The sequence below is a fragment of the Dermacentor albipictus genome, unplaced genomic scaffold, assembly GCF_038994185.2.
Source record: "Dermacentor albipictus isolate Rhodes 1998 colony unplaced genomic scaffold, USDA_Dalb.pri_finalv2 scaffold_176, whole genome shotgun sequence".
NCBI classification, from domain to species: Eukaryota; Metazoa; Arthropoda; class Arachnida; order Ixodida; family Ixodidae; genus Dermacentor; species Dermacentor albipictus.
This window is the reverse complement of record NW_027225730.1, coordinates 1906-7500: the sequence shown is the minus strand read 5'-3', so window position 1 is coordinate 7500 and position 5595 is coordinate 1906. Positions and strand designations below refer to the sequence as shown.

Sequence of the window (5595 nt, the reverse complement as noted above, 5' to 3'; positions counted from 1 at the left end):
ACTGCGGTGCGAAATCATCGCGCGTAATACCGATTCAATTTTGTCTTGTTTGGTGGTCTGTCAGCACTTTGTGTTCTTCAAGAAAATCAGCTACAGGCTTTTAAATTATGTGCGCGAAACTTTTCTCCATCTGCCACCCGGAACATATTTAAAGAAGAGAGAAAGCAGCCGGGGCCTTGAGATTTCGAAAATGCCGCGCTCTGAAATTTTCACATCAGCCATTGGGAAGATAATTATTATCCGTCACAAACAAAAAAAAAAAAACAGCTTTGAAATGAGCATTGATAGTGGCCACGTTTTTTCGGGGCATGTCTTGATGAAATAATTGCAGTTCAGTTCGTTGGTTCAATTGCATTTGTTGGCTCCTTGCAGCATGTCTAGATTTCATCTTTTTCAGTATTCCTAGTGTTCTCATTGTAGTATGAATAACCTGCAGATTTTTCGTTGTTGTTGTTATGCGTTATACAATGCTGAGCGATGTTTTTCCTTTCCTTGAAGCTAGCCATAGAAGTATAAAACTTTCTATAAACTCATTACAATAAGAATCCAGCATACGGTTCATCATCGGCTCGATAAACGTTCGGGAAGTGGCGACTTTTAATGCCGTGATCATGAAGCTTAACAGCAGAGCGTGTTCATCAGATATGCCAGGGGTGACGTAACGCAAGGCGTGAATCGAATCTAAGATTGAAATGGCGTTCTGAATTCTTTTGGTTCCAGATAGAACAAACAAAAATATATAAAAAAAGCATGTCATTGATTGTCATTCAAACCTCAAGAGCGCGTGGAGAAAGTGTTCCGGTTTACATTCGGCAAATCGAAATGAACGGCTAAAATTAACCTATCGTCTGGTTTCATGCGGGAGATCACGTGCGCACGCAAATTTCTTCGTACGGGAATTTTATGAAGTGAAGGCGGCTACAGATCATTTCCTTTGTCTAGTTCATGTTCGTAGGCGCAAATTGCAAACGTAATACTTGGAGGAACGTTTCCACTAATCTACAGGGGCTCTCTCATTTCTCCGATTGCTCGCAAACACATTGCATTGCTAGTCGTGACGTTTCACAGTGACGTTTCACCATGCCCGTCGAAGTTGATTACCAGTACCGCGCCAGCGTCGACCGGCCGGCGAAGCGACGAACTCAGCAGCGCATGCGCGAGGCCCTACAACACCCCAACCGAGCTACCCTGCTTATCGGAGAGAGCGAGTGCGCGTGAACGCGGGCTCGTCTGACGATCTGGATTAAAGAAAAAAAAAAAAGTGTGTCCGAGATATTGACAAAGACAAGTGGTCGCTGTCGCTCTGAGTCTTAGCGCGTTATAGAAAACGTGGGATGGCGGTGCTTCCTCGAGGGTCTAAAAGTACAATCTTCGAACTAGCGCTCCCGGCGGAACGTGGAGCTAGCATCCTTCTTCTTGGAACGGTTTGCAATGGACTGCTTGAATGTGCCGACCACGCGTCACGGGTCGCGTATAGAGCCAACGTTTGGCAAGAACGCGTCTAGCACAACCGATCGCGGTTGCGATAACCCATCGTTGGTAGCGAAAAAAAGAAAGAAAGAAAAAAACAACACCTACCCGCAGCTTGTTAGCAGTAACCGTAAATGTGGTTCTAAATATAGGTTCGCTGGTCACTGAAACTTTCTCATAACGCACACCACTGTAGTCCAAAAAGAACAAAGCACGCACAATGGATATGATACAGCCGTCACCGCATGATTTCGCGTTTTCCTTATTGCATTACTTTCGTGGGCATGCGCGCTAGGGCCACGCAGGCCAGGAGGCAAGGGGAAAAATAAATAAGAAATGATACGCGATCCTCAGCATTGACTTGGCTGATGTGGCACTCGCATTTATGTTCTTTACCTTAGGCGAGCGCAACGCGCCAACTGAACTCCAATTTCCCATAACGGAAATTCGTATTTGGCCATTTGGTTGTATTTTTGGCTGATGTTCGCGTTTTTCGCCCGAGCATGCGCTTCACTGCGCCGCTCGTTGCCCCTTCAATGCGGCTTCACTGCCCTGCAGGCGTGTTCTGCGTCAAGCCGAACCACCAGGCAAAAAGCCTGGGCGCCGCCATCTTGTTGAGAGCGGCGCCGGGGACACAATCGCGCCTAGCTCATTGAGTTTTCCCCCAAAACTGAACGAAATAGCCTTATTTAAATGAGAAAGATGCCGCGAGTGCCGCAACGAAGGACCTTAAGGATTACCGAAGGGTAACTGAGGGCGACGCGACGAGCTTTGGAAAGAAGAATGATGGGTGTAGCGCTACGGGGGATAAGAATAGAGCAGATTCGGGGGGTGAGCGAACAAACGCGAGCTAATGACACCTTAGTTTAAACCAAGAAAAAGAAATGGGCGTGCGCAGGGCATGCAATGTGGGGGGAAGATCATCAATTAAGGGTTACCGACTGAATTCCAAGAGAAGGGAAGCGTAGCACGGGGTGGCGGAAATTTAGGAGGGCAGATTAGATTAGGAAGGGCGCAGGCACTAGACGGCGACCGTGACCGGGCTTACACGTGACCGGGGTGCTTGGAGAATAATGGGAGAGGTCTTTGCCCTGCAGTGGTCGTAGCCAGCAGGATGATGATGACGAAAAGGTAGCAACAGGTATTCATAACATACAGGTTGGAAAGCTGAGGCACCTCTGAACCCTTGAATATATTTCGCCACACTTGGCCATACGACAAGTTTGTTTTCGAGGCGCTCGGTCCCACTGCAGCGAAAATGTTGCCGGAAATCGGGCACTCCATTTTTGTTTCATAGGGAACCTTTCTTCCACTAGGGCAGCGGATTTTCGCAGGGCGAGCTTGCTGTCGTTTACGGATCAAAGCGATAGTGAACTCCAAAATGCAGTGTTGGCTTTGAGTGGGACTTACATTGATTGCAAAACCCACGGCTAATCACCCTTCCCCCCCCCCCCCCCCCAAGTGGCTCATTACAGCAGACAATCGTTCAGAAACACCGGCATCGTTGCGTATAGTATGGGAATGGTGCGTGTCACGTGAGTGCTCGCTTCGAGCTTGTGTTCTTCATTTTGATTGAATGAAGTCTCACCTAAGTGAGCGGGGGCCGATCCCGGAGGTAGTGCAATACCGGGCCGACCTGCGGCGGAGGTGAAGCAGGCTTCAAGCACTCCGCCAACTTCCAAAAATAGGTTTAATATCGTGGGTCCATATAGAACCCGTATCAGATATTAAGCTGATAAGAACAGATACTACACTTTGATCTTAGCCAAAAGGCCGAGAAGCGATGTCTTTCACTTCACTCCATTGTACCACTGCCTTGTGGGTGCCCTGGCGACATTGGTAACCTCAGCAACAGCGTGGGCAATCTTATAAAACCCAGCCCGTCTAGAGACTCTATGCTCTCTATCTCGCGAATCAACTCGCGACGCCTCAGTCTTTCACTGTTAACGAAACGCCGTCGCGTAGAAACGAGACCCGAGCGCAAGCTTGTTCGCAAGGCAAAACCAACGAAGGCAACCTCGTAGAAAACGGAACAGGCGAGCGGAAAACACGCGCAAGGGGAATGCTTACTTCCGTCTGAATGCGACCGCTCAAGGCGGCTTTCTTTGAGGCCTTCGTTTCAAGCCCGTGCGCAAGTGTAATACACTACGCGCATTTCCCTCATTTCCTTTTATTTACCGCAAGGCCCACTGAAAGTTTTCATACGGCACAGGCCGGGACGGATTGCAACGTGTCGATTCGACCGCTAGAATTAGGTAGCGCGCCTCATGTACGAATGAAAGAGAATGAAAAAAAAAAAATAAATAAATATAGAAAAGGCTGCGCACTCCTTCCAACCGGAAACATAGAGGGCAGGAAGATCGCCATGTGGAGCACAGGTGTTGTTAAAAAAGAAAGAAAGAAAGAAAGAAATAGCGCTACCCCATCATCTTTACCGTGTGCGTGTATACACACACACGCACACATATGCACGCGCACGCACGCGCGCGCGCGCACGCACACACACACACACACACACACACACACACACACACACATACGCACACATGCTAGCATAGCTTAAGCACAGCTGGAAAGCTCAGCCTTGCGCAAGAAAAAAGGACCACGCCCTTTCGCAAGCCCCTTTGAAACTTTTAAATGAGAAACATGTGTACAGCGAGGTCGTTCGAAACTGGCGCGAAAACGCATCCGCGCCATCTGTGTGCGGAACTAGGAAAACCTACGGCCTTCGCCATACAGAAAGAAAGGTAGATGGCGCGAGCTAACGCTCCGTTGCATACTAAGAACGAGAGCTAGTGAATAATGGCAGAAACGTCTTGGGAAGAGAGAAAAAAACAACAACAACAAAAAAAAAGAAAGACACGCAAGTTGTTGGCTCGCGCAAGCATTCTATTTTACAGCGAGTAAAGAGCATAGCAACTTCTCACAAGAGCAGCAAGAAAGACAAGAAGAACGTGAGAGAGGGGGAGAAACAGGCGCGTTTCTTTGGAATGCAGAGCATGCTGCACACACTATGAAGTGCCAAAGAGACGGGGAAAGCAGATGGCGCGATTGTGTATGTCCTCAAAGCTTGAAAACAATTTCTAAACTACAAGGTGTGCCGAAGTCCGCCTACTCTCATCAGGTTGCTCCCGCCTCCAATTGCATTTAAATTAAAATTACAGTCGCCTCAGAGGCAGAGAGAGAGAGAGAGAGAGAGAAAATGTGTACACTTGCTTCGCGCAGCTGCACCCGTTCAAATTTTACAGCAACAAGAGCACTCCCGCAGGCACAAAGTCCGCTGCCGCGTCCGCCGGGGCGGAATGCACTCGCTTCCGTAAATTGTCGTGCGGCAGACTGCTGCATCGTAGCACACCTGAAACCGCGCAGACGTCAGCGATCGCCGCGAGATCGCTGCGAGCGCTAAAGTCCGAAACCACGTCCGCCGGGGCGGCGGGAGCTCGATACCCCTTCACGAAACTTCTGCGTGTACACCGCCGCACGGCCACGGCGGAGTCGCTGGCATCCTGCGCGCAGTTGCATTGCGTCGCGCCGGGAATCGTTGAAGCCCCACGCAGACGTCGGCGTCGGCCCCGACCTGGCTGCGAGCGCTCGAAGAGACCAAGTCCGAAGCCACGTGAGCCGGGGCGGTGTGAGCGCGACTAAGTCCGAGACGACGTCAGCCGGGGCGGCGTGAGCGAGACCAAGTCCGAGACTACGTCAGCCGGGGCGGCGTGAGCGAGACCAAGTCCGAGACTACGTCAGCCGGGGCGTCGACTAAGTCCGAGACGACGTCAGCCGGGGCGTCGAGCACGCCGCGGTCGCTTTTCCCACTCTTACTCGAAAAATGGCGAAGGGGCCGCGCTAGCGTGCCTTGAATCGGTGAGCGGCGGTACCGCGGCGATCGCGAGAGCTCAAATCGGCCGTGCCAAGGCCAAATATTGGCGCTCGGCTCGGCGCAGTACGCCGCCTTGTCGCACGAGTACGGCCCCGTGGAGGTCTGGTCACTTATCGCTGCTCTTATAAGGGGCCGTACCGCCCTGGCCGACGTTGTACCGTAGTGCCGTTTTCGGCTTGCGCGTGTTCGTGGTGGTGTCCGCGCACCGCTCCGCACTCGAGAATCGTGCCCACGACGACGCGAGCGCT

The 5595-nt window shown here is 51.0% G+C and overlaps 1 non-coding gene across 1 annotated transcript; it reads right to left on the bottom strand.

Annotated features, from left to right (window-relative positions):
• Positions 1-3063: 3063 nt before the first annotated feature.
• LOC139053747 (U2 spliceosomal RNA) lies at positions 3064-3255 on the bottom strand. Its single transcript, XR_011510741.1, has one exon. It is a non-coding gene; the product is annotated as a U2 spliceosomal RNA (small nuclear RNA).
• Between the last annotated feature and the right edge of the window lie 2340 nt (positions 3256-5595).